General features: G+C 47.6%; 1 protein-coding gene across 5 annotated transcripts in view; it reads left to right on the forward strand.

Annotated features, from left to right (window-relative positions):
* Positions 1–14,191, forward strand: part of RERE (arginine-glutamic acid dipeptide repeats) — a 275,789-nt gene that overhangs the window by 67,534 nt on the left and 194,064 nt on the right. The window contains exon 1 of one of the 5 annotated variants that reach the window (XM_087702076.1): positions 1,753–2,210. The exons of the other annotated variants lie outside the window; for them this stretch is intronic. The gene's annotated coding sequence lies outside the window, so the exon portion shown is untranslated. Of the gene's footprint in view, positions 1–1,752; positions 2,211–14,191 lie in introns of those variants that run through there. 5 annotated transcript variants of the gene reach the window in all.

Genomic DNA, 14,191 nt, shown 5'->3' on the forward strand with positions numbered 1-14,191 from the left:
CCTCAAAACTGCAGTTGCCAGTATTTTAAGATTGACTTGGAAGTCTGTATTTCATTCTCCTTTTACCGCCTTGGAAGAGAAGCCATTGGTTAATGGGGCTGCAGAGGTTTTTTGCATTCTTCAAGGTTTTTTTTTTCCTGTTTTTGCTTTTTGTTTTAGTTACTCCGTTGTGTAAACTTTGGGATAGTGTTGAGGAAATAATGTGTTTTGCGTTGCTAGCCTTTGCTGAATGGCAGGTGGTGGGTTTTTTTAAAAGGAAGGTGCCCTTCTGACGCCAGGATTTTGTGGGGGGGAGTGGGGGGGTGTCACAATTTCTGTCTCCCCCCCCCAACCTCTTAATTGTGAAGCTGGTTTCCAGTGCTGCCTTCGCTTCCCCTTGGATGAGAAAACTTTAAAATGCTCCTTCGGCATAGAGAGTTGGTAGCTTAGCTGCTTGTTGGCGAATTTCAGACAGATTAAGTTGGACTTTATTTGTTTGTTTGTCAAACACATACAAGATAACAAGTCTAGGTAGGAATATAAACATGAACAAAGGAAGTAAATACAGATAAATGTAGACAGTAAGACAGGGACGGTAGGCACGCTGGTGCACTTAAAAAAAATATCTCTGAAGGCACGAAAAACACTAAACACGAAAAAGCAGTAAATATGAATCCCAAGATTGGTGTTGGAGAGAGTGAAGCCTGTTTCATTCATCCACCACTAATAGAGGGTTTCTTTTTTTTCTTCCTTTTTCCTTGCTCTCCTGTTACGGGTGGCTGGGGGGGGAACGGGATGGACGGACACTAATCCAGGTCTTAGGTGTGCAAGGATGCAAATAGTGAGGTGGCTTACTCAGGTCGGCTGGCATTCAGGGTGTAGCCTTAAGGGAGAATTATGGGGACTTTGTGGGGAGCCCAGCTTCTGAATCTCTCAGCACTGGAAAAAAAATGGTCCTAACTCTACTTAATAAGGGAATCGAGGCGGGATTGATGTATGGTTTTCTGCCTAAGCAGGAGGTTGGACTAGAAGACCTCCAAGGTCCCTTCCAACACTTATTATTCTATAATTCTATACACCACACAAAGGGGCACAGAATTCCCTGGCTTGGGGTTATTTCCCCTCCCCCCCATTCTATTCTGCAGAATAGAATAGAAATTGAACAGAAGAGAACAGAACAGAGTGTAGCATAAAATAGCATAGCATAGAATAGAAGATAGACAGAATAGAATATAGAATAGAATAAGGAAAGAATAGAATAGATTTCTTTATTGGCCAAGTGTGATTGGACACACAAGGAATTTGTCTTTGGTGCAGATGCTCTCAGTGTACATAAAAAGACAAGATACATTCATCAGGAATCATAAGGTGCAACACTTAATGATAGTCACATCGTACAAATAAGCAATCAGGAAAGAATCAATATCAATATAAATCGGAAGGATACAAGCCACAAAATTGCAATCATAAGTGGAAGGAAATGGTTGAGAGGAACCATGAGAAGACCAATAGTAATAGTAATGCATTCCCTCCTTGGCTGGACTAGACGACCTCCAAGGTCCCTTCCAGCTCTCTTCTATTTCTCCCTCCCTCCCTCCCTTTCATCTGCCTCTTCCCCCACCCACCCCTCTGCATCCCACTCCAAGAGAGGCGCCCGCGGGCGCAGCCACCGACTGGGCATCGCAGCAGCCCGGGCAAAAGAAAAAAAAACCCTCCAGGAGGAGCCGAAGCGTCCCGGGCTCCGGGTTTTCGCGCGCTCCGCGTGTTGTCTTAGGCGGCCGGGTCGCGGCGGCGGCGGGCAACGGAGAAAGCAGCCTCGGCAGCATCGGAGCCCAGCCTGCCTCTTCTTCTTCTTCCTCCTCCTCCTCCTCCACCCGCGCACCGCGTGGCTCGCCCTCCGGCGCCGGCGATGCCCGGCCGCTCCTCCGCCTCGTCCTCCCGGCCGCCCTCCTCTCGCCTGGCCCAGCCGCGGCGCTGCAGTGGAGCGGGGGCCTCCTTTTGTTCGCCGGCTGCCTCTCTGGCGCGGCGGCGGCAGCGGCGGCGGCTGGCTCGCCCTCTTTCTCCGCCCTCGGCGGGCAGCGCGCGGGGCTGAGCGCAAGGAGCCGGCCCGCCCGCCCCAGGCTCCCTCCGGCGGGGTCAGGCGGGCGCCAGCTGCAGCCATCGCCGCCCACCCACCCCCCTTTCCTCCTCGGCTGCGCCCAAGCGGGAAAAAGGTCCCCCAGGCTGGCGGGGTGAGTTGAGTGAACGAGATCGGAGGGCGGGGGTGGTGAGTTGTTTTTTTTTTTAATTGGGGGAGGGGGGATTTCCCTTCCAGGATTTCCTACCTGGGGGATTTGGGGGGGGGGGTCGCCGGGTTGAAGGCCGGGCTGTTTACCTAGAGGCGCCGCCGCACGTGTTTATGGGGAGGGGGGGACGGTGGGGTGTTTGACAGCCTCAAAAGTTCCGGCTTGGTTGGGGAGGGGAGGGCTGCAATCGGACCCCCCCCCTCTCCCGCCCCCTCCCCAGGTTGGAGGGCCGGTCTTTTGGGATGCGCGCACACACACACACAGACACCCAGAGGCCGTCCGGATTTTTTCTACACCCCCCCATCCCTTGCAAGAGCTTGGTTTGCCCCCTTTCCTTTCTTTAAATCCCAGCAGTTGCTCCCCCCCCCATCCCAAAGCTGCCCCTTTCTCCGCCTCCCGGCAAAAAGGTGGTGCCCCCCCCCCCCAAAGGCCGCCTTCCAAATCCTTCAAGACCACCGGACATCTCTCCTCTCCCTGCTCCCCCCCAATAGCCACAACTTTTAAAATGGGGCTTAACAACACCCCCCCCCCCAACACACATTTAGAAAAATAATGAAGACATGATAGGAACGATCAGTGTACAATTTATGTTGGGTTTAGAGGGTCATTTCCTCTTCTTCCTGCCTCTGGCAGAAGGGAAGCAGAAACTCCTAACATTCTCTCTCCCCCCCCCCTCTCTCTCTCTCTCCTTTCTTTCTTTCTCCTTTCTCTCTCCATCTCCTTGCTTTCTCTTTCTGTCTCTCCTTTCTCTCTCTTTCTCTTTCTCTCCTTTCTTTCTCCCTCTCTTTCTCTCTCTCTCTGTCTCCTTGCTTTCTCTTTCTGTCTCTCCTTTCTCTTTCTCTCTGTCTTTCTTTCCCTTCTTTCTTTCTCTCTCTTTCTCTCTCTCTTTCTTTCTCTCTCTCTTTCTTTCTCTCTCCTTTCTTTCTTTCTTTCTTTCTCCCTCTCTCTCTTTGTCTCTCTCTCTCTCTCTCTCTCTCTCTCTCTGTGTATGTGTGCGCACGTGCTCTTGCGCTTGTGGTTTAATTTGTGTGCTGCTGTCTCTAAAAGGCCCTTTTGTAACATTTGCTTGGTCCTTCTCTGGTTTCCTGAGACAGAAACTGGCTGGCCAGTTTTTCTTTTGCAGTTGGGATTTTGTTTGAAGCTCTTGGGATCTCCCCCCCCCCCTCCATGTTTTGGGAGTGGGGGGGGGGAACCTCAGGTTGGCTTCCTCCCAAACACATGCCCCAACTTTTGCAAACACTTGTGAAGCAACTTGAGAGGGGAATTTGCAAAAAAAAAAGTGTTCTACTGTCGAATTAATTCTGGAGCTCTCCTCAGGGTTTCCCAAGTTAAAATTCCTTGGTGTGGGAAGCAGCACTAATAATAATAATAATAATAATAATAATAATAATAATAATAATAATAATAATAATAATAACAGCAATAATAATAACAACAACAATAATAATAACAACAACAACAATTCGACTTGAAAATAAAATTAAAAAACTTAAGAGCGGATATCAGCAATCTGAAGTTCTTAAAAGAAGGAAAACTAAAGAACAAAAAGCTGAAAAATAGTTTACACAAAAAATATAACCTGGAGGAAAAAACGATAACGGAAATTATGGAAGAACTAAAACAACGTGCAATAGCAACAGCAAGGAAAATTGAAAGATACGAAGGACAAATAAAACAATATCGTGAAAATGTCCAGTTCAGAAGAAACCAACACCTCTTCTACCTACCAGTATCGAATCCAAACTAATATTTACCCATGTAAAGAAAAAACTTTGAACTTTTGGAAAGAACTGTGGTTAAACCCAGTGGAACACAACAACACTGCCTCCTTGGATCAAAGATATTCAACAACAAACAATACAAAACAAGATGGAAAATATTGTAATAAAAACTGGTATGGTGGCAAAACAAGCAAAGAAGGTCAAGAACTGGAGTGCACCTGGTCTGGATGAACTGCATGGATACTGGCTAAAACACCTGACAAGCCTCCATCATCGCAGGGCCACTCAATTTGATCAAATGCTTCAAAATGCAACAAGCGAAGAATGGTTAACAGCTGCCCGAACATACTTGATAATGAAAGATCCAGAAAAAGGCACAGAACCAATCAACTATTGCCCAATTACTTGTCTGCCAATAACGTTCAAACTTTTTACAAGGATACTGGCAAATTCAGTATTCAACCATCTGATGGAAAACAGTTTGTATCCAGTAGAACAAAAAGGAAATTATAAAAAATCAAGAGGAACAAAAGATCAGCTGCTCATAGACAAAATGGTACTAAAAATGCAAAATGAAGAAAAACAATTTTAAATATGGTGTGGATTGATTACAAGAAGGCATTTGACTCATTACCCCACAGCTGGATTAACACCTGTCTGGAAAACTTTGGAATCAGCAAAAATATCTGTACATTTTTGAAAGCAAATATGCAAAAATGGAAAACAGTTCTAACAACAAATGGGGAGAACATTGGAGAACATCAGACGAGGAATCTTCCAAGGGGATTCACTTTCACCACTACTGTTCAACATTGCATTAATTCCACTGACAATAATCCTACGAAACACAAAACTGGGATACCAAATCTCAAGTCAACATGGCAAGATAAACCATCTACTATACATGGATGACTTAAAAATGTGTGTGAAAATCCCCACTGAACTTAAATCAATACTCAACACAGTTCAACTGTTCAGCAGTGACATACAAATTAAATTTTGGGCTTGAAAAATGTGCTATATTATCTATGCGGCGAGGAAAAATGGAAAAAACAGAAGGAATAGAACTGGGAAATGGAAATAGAGTGAAGGCATTAGCAAAGGATGGTGGTTACAAGTACCTAGGCATATTGGAAGCAGATAACATCTTGAATGGAAAAGTCAAAGAGTCAAGGCAAAAGGAATACATCAGGAGGGTCCCCAAAATGTTAAAATCAAAGCTGAATGCTGGAAACATAATTGAAGCCATTAATACATGGGCAGTTCCAGTGATACTCAGCTGGAATCATCAACTGGACTCTGGCTGAACTGGAAAACCTGGACCGGAAAACACGCAAACTTTTGAATATGTACCATGCCACCCTATCAACCATTAGCACCAGTCACTGGTATTTGGAATGCATTTTTGAATGTTCAGTTGGCTGAGTTTCATATTATAAAGTATATAATAATAATATATATGTATATCCCAGTTGTGCATGTTGGGAGAGGAAGTTAAGCGGGTTTTAAAGTCCCTGGGGGGGGCGTGGCAAAGGGAAGGTATTGTGGGTAATTGGCTCATAACCTTCGACCAACTCTGTGTGTGTGTGTGTGTGTGTGTGTGTGTCTTTTTCCCCCAGACTTTATCCAAGGGCTTGCTATAAAATCACAGGAAATCCTGCGCAGCCCTTCCCTCCAAACGTCAAACCCTCCCCCTTTTCTTCCCACCTGCCCTTTGGGGGGGGGGATCACTCTGCACCCTTGTAGCCCTGAATTCTTGGGGGGGGGCTTACCCCATCCCCTTTGCAACCCCTATTTAGGAGCGGGTTGGCTGGGGAGGGAGAGAGGGTGGCCTCCCTGCTTTCCCTTCAGTTATTGGGATGGATTTGACAAGGATTATGACCATTGCTGGCTTCTCTCTTTCTTTCTTTCTCTCCCTGCCTCCCTTCTTCCCCGTTGGCTAAGGAAAGTTGACGCTTCAGCTGAAGCGTTGTGTGGAAGCAGTGCAAGCCAGGTTCCCAGGGAGGGAGGCCGCCCGTTGCCGTTCACAATTTGCCTGGTTCTGTGGTTTAGCATTTATGAATTGAAGCTGACGTCATCCCTCCCTCTTCGCCACTTCCTTTGTGTGCTTTCTTCCGAGTTTAAGAGGACTGCCCTTTGGTGGGGGAGGATGGGTGTGTGGTGTGTGTGATTTGACTCCAGACTAGCACATTGGTTGCTCAGATGCTTGGGGGGGGGGAACCCCTTCGTGGGTTCTTCTGGGGTTGGGGGCTCTTCCTTTGACTAGGGAGCGTTCTGGAGAGAAAGGGGGGGAGGAGCGGAGGAAAACAAGCCCTTTTATTTTAATTAAAGCAACAATGCATACAGCTGTTGTGGCTTCCCTTTTGGCAATTGAGAGTATCCAAAGGCTGCTTGGAATTTGCGTTTTGTTGTCATCGTTGTTGTTGTTTTTTTAATTGCTCAGTGGAAGGAAACAAGTTTTTTCTTTTAATTTCACGGTGATTTTTCAGAGGAACTAAAGCAGTTAAAAAAAATAGAGAGAAAAGGAAGAATGGCTCTTTCTCTGTGTGTTTGTTTGTTGGGTGGGTTGTGGGTAATGGTTGACAGCTGCTTTCCCCAACCTGTGTCTTCGGACTACAATTCCCAGCATCCTGCACCAACATGGCCCACTTTGGGCCCAGTTCGTGCAGGGAACGGCCTTGAGATCCCCCCCTAATGGAAGAAAAGACAAAAAATTAAAAACTCTTCTGCAAAATCAGAACATAAATGAGGAGGAGGGCAGTCAACTTGGTTGGAAAATTGCTTGGGTGTTGTGCGGCCGGGGTGGGGTGGGGGGGCCAAGCATTCCCAAATGACAATAGCTAGAAGTAAAAACCATCCAGAGGAGGCGTTCTTGATTTCACAGGTGTGGATGTGGGTCCCTTAAAATATATATATAATTGACCCTTCGAAGTCGGGCCAGGGGTAGCTTGTTTTCGAAAATGAAAAGGACATTTTCTTTTTGATATGCACTTCTTGCTGCAGACATATTATATCTAATTTCAATTTCTCTAATTGATGGAATGTCCTTTTCCTTTTTATGCTCGAATTTAGTCCATTTATGTTTACAGAAATCATTTTTATTTCTTCTTCCATGTCTTACCTGCTTGACCTCCCAAAGTAGATCTCTCATTCGGAAGAGGATAGGTGGGCTTCTGCCCTCCTCTAAGTCCCTATTGTAAGGTGTCATGTGGCTCATCAGAAGGGCAGAGAGAGAGAGAGAGAGGCGGGGGAGGGCTGGGAGGGGGCTGGCCTACTTTGCCTCCATTGGCGTCTGTCTCTGTGGCAGATCAGCAGCAATCCGTGTCATGCTTCTGGGGCTATAAAACATGGTTTTTAAGCCGAACACGACCCTGTTTCTGGACTCTCTATTTTGTCTGGTGGATGTTGACGAAGGACGGCTAAATTCCTCGTAAGCCACCTTGTGCATTCATGTGGCTGGGTTGTAAATTCTCCCAAACCCTCCAAGGCGGGTCCTGGCCTTCCTTTTTCCAGCGTTGGCTTGTAAACAGTCCTCCTCTTGTTTACTCGTGGCCAGGATTGATTTGTCTTGGGCCACACAACAAATCAGGCTGGACAAAACACCCTCCCCCCCCCCTTTTCTTTGTAAACAGAAATTATTCCTGTTCCTGTCGCTGCTTTTATTCAGGCACAGTTGTGAAGAGTGCAGAGGCAGCTGGCCCCTGTTCAGTGGTGGGATTCAGCCGGTTCGCACCTATCCGGGAGAACCGGTTGTTAACTTTCTAAGCACTTCGGAGAACCGGTTGTTGGAAGAAATCTCATTTTGTTTCTTTCCACTTTAAAGGGCTAATCCTGTAAGGAAGGCAGGAAGGAAACATTCTGGTGTTGTTTCTAGCCTCATCTTTAGTGTCCTGATTACAGAAACTGCCTCTCCAGTTAACCCTTATTGCACTGTAACAGCTAAGGCGAAGCGCCCACCGAAGTGAGTGATGCTGAGTTGGCCACACCCACCCAGTCACATGACTACCAAGCCACGCCTACCCAGCTGGTCATTAGGGCAGAGAACCGGTCGTTAAATTATTTGAATCCCACCACTGCCCCTGTGGGTATATTTCTGGACTGTCCCATGGAAGTTCCCTGTTTCCCTGAAAATAAGACCTCCCCAGATAATAAGCCCAATTGGGCTTTTGAGCGCTTATTTCCAGGGGTGGGGGCATCAAAAGAAAATAAGACCCTGTCTTATTTTCAGGGAAACACGGTGTAACACCAAAAGGAGCAGGCTGGGTTCTGGTTTGGAAAATGCACGAGGATTGTGCAAAAAGAAACAAGGATCGGCTCAAATTCTGCCCCCTCCTTTGTCTGTTTTATTGGGATGCCTCTGTACTTCCTCCACTTGCTCCCTCACCAAAGTCATATGGTAATGATGTGGTTTCTGACACAGGTGAGCCTTGTGTAAGTAGGTGTTTTGGACCGGTTCCCGTTAACACCTGAGTCACGTCCCTGCGAGATTATCAAGAGGGAAAAAACTAGCACTTTTCAAGGGCACCGTGTTGGAGGTGGTGTATTTCTGACTCCAGGGTAAACAGTAACAAGAGTTGGAAGGTACCTTGGAGGTCATCTAGTCCAACCCCTTGCAGGGATTCGAACTGCCAAACTGCCAACCTTCCTCATCGACAAGCTCAGTGTCTTAGCCACTGAGCCACCTAGTCAGAGCAGGTGACTAGGTGACTTAGCCCAAACAGGCCCCATTGGCTGAAGTGACGGAAAGGCCCACCCTGGCTTTCACAATGGAGCAGAGTAGATGCTTGGAGCATAAACAGATAGGAGGGAGGGAGGGAGGGGGAATAGTAGTGCTTACAAAGAGAGCAGATAAGCCTGCATTTCATCCTGCGTCCCACACGCGGAGGGGAAAAAATAATGTGTTTTTCAAGACGGGCAACTTTGAGATGTCAGTAAAGGAGGATATTTTGTTGCTCGGGGTTGAAATGAGGGGAGCTTGGCTTTCTTGCAGACGTTTCATTACCCAAAGAGGTAATATCATCAGTGAAAGGAGTGGGGTTTGCGGAGAGGTGGAGGAGGAAGAGGAAGACTATGGATTCTTGGTGCTCTCTGAGCTTGGTGGTTTTCTTGCAGACGTTTCATTAGCCAGTGAGGTAATATCTTCAGTGCTAGAAGGCAGTGGGGTTTGCGGAGAGGAGGAAGAAGACAAAGACTGTGGGGTTCTTGGTAATCTCTGAGCTTGGTGGTTTTCTTGCAGACCTTTCATTACCCAATGAAGTAATATCTTCAGTGCTAGAAGGCAACGGGGTTTGTGGAGGGGAGAAGGAGGAGGAAGACGAAGACTGTGGAGTCCTTGGTGCTCTCTGAGCTTGGTGGTTTTCTTGCAGATGTTTCATTACCCAATTAGGTAATATCATCAGTTCTAGAAGGCAGTGGGGTTTGCGGAGAGGAGGAGAAGGAAGACTGTGGTTCCTTGGTGCTCTCTGAGCTTGGTGGTTTTCTAGCCAACGTTTCCTTACCCAGTTAGGCAACATTATGGTTAAATGAAACGTCTGCAGGAAAACCACCAAGCTCAGAGGGCACCAAGGACCCCTCGACTTGAAAGATGTGTGAACTTCGGCTCCCAGAATTCCCCAGCCTGCCCACCTGCCCTCCTGCCCTAATGGGAATAGAGCAAATTCAAAATAGTTGCCTTATTTGCATGGGGGCTCTAGAGGTTCTCATTTGAGAAATCAGTCGACGCCACACCTCCTCCTCTCGGAGAAACTCTCCAGCTACCAACTCCCTGGGCACGAAACTGAATTGCACGGATATGAGTAAGCACCCGCTCTTTGGGTGTTGCTGGCTCAGCTGTCCGCTGGGACGCTCTGAGCCTAGATCTCAATATGGCCTTTGTCTTCTGTGGTCGGATGATGCCAAGGCTCCTGGGCTTCCTGGGAGAAGGCCATGACTCAAAGCCACCCAATAGGCATGGATGGCATTTGTTTGATCGTAGGGCGACTGGGTTACCTTGACTGATGGCCTGATTAATAGCAATAGCAGTTAGACTTGTATACCGCTTCACAGTGCTTTACGGCCCTCTCTAAGTGGTTTATAGAGTCAGCCTATTGCCTCTAACAATCTGGGTCCTCGTTTTATCCACCTCGGAAGGATGGGAGACTGAGTCAACCTGGAGCCTGGTGGGATTTGAACTGCCAAACTGCAGTCAGCCGGCAGACAGCAGAAGGAGCCTGCAGTACTGCACTCTCACCACCGCGCCACCAAGGCACAGTCATCATTAATCATGAAGATGTCAGATATAAATATAAGACGGTGGCAGCTGAATAATAATAAGAGTTGGAAGGGACCTTGGAGGCCCTCTAGTCCAACCCCCTGCTCGGGCAAGAAGCCCTATAGCATTTCTGACAAATAATAGTCCAGTCTCTTTTTAAACCCTACAGCGAAAGCTTCACCAGGGCAAAGGTGAGCGAAGTAATAAATAGGCTTCATCAATCAAGAGGAAATTGGATGCAACTAAGTTATTATCTCTCGAGCTTCAGGCTGGAAGATCTCTCTATAGAGGGTCACGCATTTCTACAGAGCTGAAGAAGCTCCTTGGGCGAGAAGTGAAACGTTTTCAAGGAAAAACCAGAAAGTCCAGTTGCCTTTTAAAAAAACTAAAAAAAAAAAAAAACACCTTTGGGGCAACCATGACCTGAAAATCTCCATAGACACGCCTGTAACTCAGACTGCTGGGTTTCGATCTGCAGGGAACAAACTCTAGTCCCATGATGGCGAACGTCTGGCACGCATGCCACAGGTGGCACATGGAACCATCTTTACGGGCATGCCAGCAGTTCCACTGCATATGCGCACACGCTTCCAGCCAGCCAGCCAGCTGATTTTCGGGTCTCTGCTGGGAGAAGCATGCACATGGGTGGGGGTCGCATGTGCAAGTGTGTGGAACAGTGGGGGGCCATGTGTGGATACGTGTGGAGGGGGTGCCCCATTTTTTGTCCCAGGAGGCTTTGGAGAGGCCTGCTAGCACCAAAACGAAGGTTGCGCGCATGCACCGGGGGGGGGTAGCAGCAGGGGGGGTCGCGCACATATATGCAGGGGTAGGGCCTGTGGAGGGGCATTGGATTAAGGGTGTCGGCATGCATGCGATCGCATTTTTGGCACCTGAGGGGAAAAAAGGTTCGCCATCACTGATCTAGTCCTGTTCTGCAAGAGCTTGGGTAAGTTAGCCACGCTCTCTTGCCTTTGGCTTTGATCAGAGATCCAACTTGACTTGCACCCAGGTGTCCGATGCTCTGGCACACCGCTTTGAAGGGTACCGTCGCCAAGCTGGCTGCGGTTAGGAACACCGGGAGCTGCCTGATACTGTATCAGAGAGGACTAACATTTCAAACTACAAACCTGAAGGGCCCAAGAGAGAGATGGCTTGCTAAGCAGAGATGGCATTCAGCCGGTTCGGATCGGTTCGTACGAACTGGTTGTGGCCACCCAGGAACTGGGTTGCAGGAACTGGGTAGGGGTAGGTCTAGTCTAATGAAAAGAAGGACCAGGGGAGACATGATAGCAGTCTTCCAATATCTCAGGGGTTGCCACAAAGAAGAGGGAGTCAAGCTATTCCCCAAGGCACCTGAAGGCAGGACAAGAAGCAATGGGTGGAAAGTAATCAAGGGGAGAAGCAACTTAGAACTGAGGAGAAATTTCCTGACAGCGAGAACAATTAATCAGTGGAACAGAATTTGCCTCCAGAAGTTATGAATGCCCCAACACTGGAAGTTTTTAAGAAGATGTTGGATAGCCATTTGTCTGGAACAGTATAGGGTTTCCTGCCTGAGCATGGGGTTGGACTAGAAGACCTCCCAGGTCCCTTCCAATTCTGCTATTGTATTGTATTGTATAATCCCGTCCTATATTGCTGTGTTTTTGACATTGCACACATGTGCGGATGGCCTGTGCGCAAGCGAAGCAAGCTTGCGCATGCGCACACTCACATTTCCGGTGCCGGGTGAACCGGTAGTAACAGCAAGTGAATCCCACCTCGCTTACTAAGCCATGTTCAAGGGCCTTTGCTGGTGAAGCGTGCGTTTTGTCGTCTTAATTTACCTGCCTTCCCCTGAACGTGGCACGTCCTACGTCGGTCAGCCAAGGATGAGGGAGGGGGTGCCTTCGATCTTTTCCCCTGCAGGTGGTTATTGAATAATCGTGCAAAAATGCCGCCCGAGGGAGAATTCTGGTTGCCGATCCGAGTTAGGACTGAAAAACCCAGGTATGGCAGAGTGCCGTTTAATGGGGCGCATCGGCAGGCAGGCGGTTATCTTTTCAGCTGTGAAAATGAGCCATGGGAGACTTCGGAGCAGTGTTCAGTTTGACTCTCTTGCAGCAAGATGGTTGGGAGGTTGTACAATCACATTCACACCTTTGTGCCAGGCAAACAAAGTCCAGGGTTTTTAAGAGAGAGAGAGAGAGAGAGAGAAAGAGAAAAAGGAAGAGTGTGTGATGTGATAGAGGGAGAGGGGGAGAGACTGAGTGTGGGCCAAAGGTACCCAGTCACCAGGCAGGGCTACAAATCATGATCTCCTTTCACTGACATCAAACTGACTCTCTTAACCCAAGAAGCAGTTTTGGTTTGACCCCAGCAAAAGAGAGAGAAGGGGGGGGGGAGGAAGGAAGGAGAAAAAGAAAAAGAAAGAAAGACTCCATAGGAAGGAAGGAAGGAAGGAAGGGAAAGAAAGAAAGAAAGAAAGAAAGAAAAAGGAAGGAAGGAAAGGGAGGGAGGGAGAGAGAAAGAAAAAGAAGACGAAGGAAGAGAAGGGAGGGAGAAAGAAAGAAAGAAAGAAAGAAAGAAAGAAAGAAAGAAAGAAAGAAAGAAAGAAAGAAAACTAGAGAAAGGCATTTCTTTGGAAAATATAAACGCCTGAAAGATTATGCCTTTTAAATTTGTCTGTGAGGATTTGGGGGGGTGGTTGTGTGTTTGTGTGTGTGTGTGTGAATGTGAGGTTTAAGCCCCTTCTGTAATCTGGCTCGCGTGCTGAATGGGTTGATAGGATTGGTGAGAATTACATGCGTGACACTTTGAAGAGCCGAGCGAGGCGATCACAATTTGCAGTTTCGGAGCCGGGTTCCCGGAAGACAATTAACCACCATTTTATATGGTAATGTGCGGCAGCTGCGCGAACCAGGTTCCCTGGTGCAATCCCGGTTTGCAAACTCGGTTTAAAATAACGACACTTTGATTTATTATTCTTATTCTTCATACAGGGACGAGCTGAACGTATATGCTTGGCCCTTGGCTTTCGGAGAGCCAGCAATAGGCCTGTCTTTGGCAGCGGCTTTTATTTTTTTACTTAGGGAAAATGTGTTCTAAGGCAAGAAAAATGTCCATTTACCCCGAGAACGAATGCAGGAAGAACGGGGGACGGCATTTCCCCCTTTGATCCTCAAGTGCCATATTCTTGTCCAGAGCGCTGTCCTGCCAGATGGCATGGCAAAGGGATCCATCTGGGCCTCCCTTGAGAAGCTGCGGAGAGATAATGCTGGATTTTCAGTTAAAAAAAAAACCCCACTCGGATATTTTCCTGGGTTGTTGTTGTGTCGTTCCCCCCCCCCTTCCTCCTTCCCCCTGACAGCCTTTTCAATCCTGACCTTTCCTTCGCCGTTTGCGCCTTTTCTCCACGCGGCCGATCCCCTCTCTCTCTCCGTTAGCGCTTGTTGCAAGTCAATTTTTATTTCCTCTCCGCCAAGAGAAAGGTCTTGGCTCCTCACCCAAAAGGTTGGTCTTCCGGATTCGCACTCGGGTTTCTGTTTGTTTTTATTATTAAGGACAATTTCTCATCTGTCAGCGGGAAGAGAGAGAGTGGGAGGGGGGCTTTCTCTCCCCCCCCCTCCTTTCCCTCTCGCTTCCCACCATTTGCAAAAGGAAAATGAGAGCGGTAAATTCGACATTAGCAACATGACTGCACATTTCCTCAAGGGGGAAAGTAAGACTGCCATTTTTTTCTTTATTTTTTCTTTCCGTTTTATTTCCCCCCAGGAATGATTCACGGTGATTAGCTGCTTCTGTGAAAATCACTGTAATTTAAAGCACCGGCAACCTGAATTTCTCTTTGTCAAGCTTTCAGGGCTGCAGGCGGATTCCCAAAAGTTGGATTTGTGTTTTGCTTTGCTCCTTCAGAGGGGGAAGGAGATGCCCTAATGAAGCTGCCTGGTGGAGGGACTGTTAAGATTCTTCTCCTG

The sequence above is a fragment of the Thamnophis sirtalis genome, unplaced genomic scaffold, assembly GCF_051295495.1.
Source record: "Thamnophis sirtalis isolate CommonGarterSnake01/CBP01778 unplaced genomic scaffold, rThaSir2_p1.2 scaffold_15, whole genome shotgun sequence".
In the NCBI taxonomy this organism is placed as follows: Eukaryota; Metazoa; Chordata; class Lepidosauria; order Squamata; family Natricidae; genus Thamnophis; species Thamnophis sirtalis.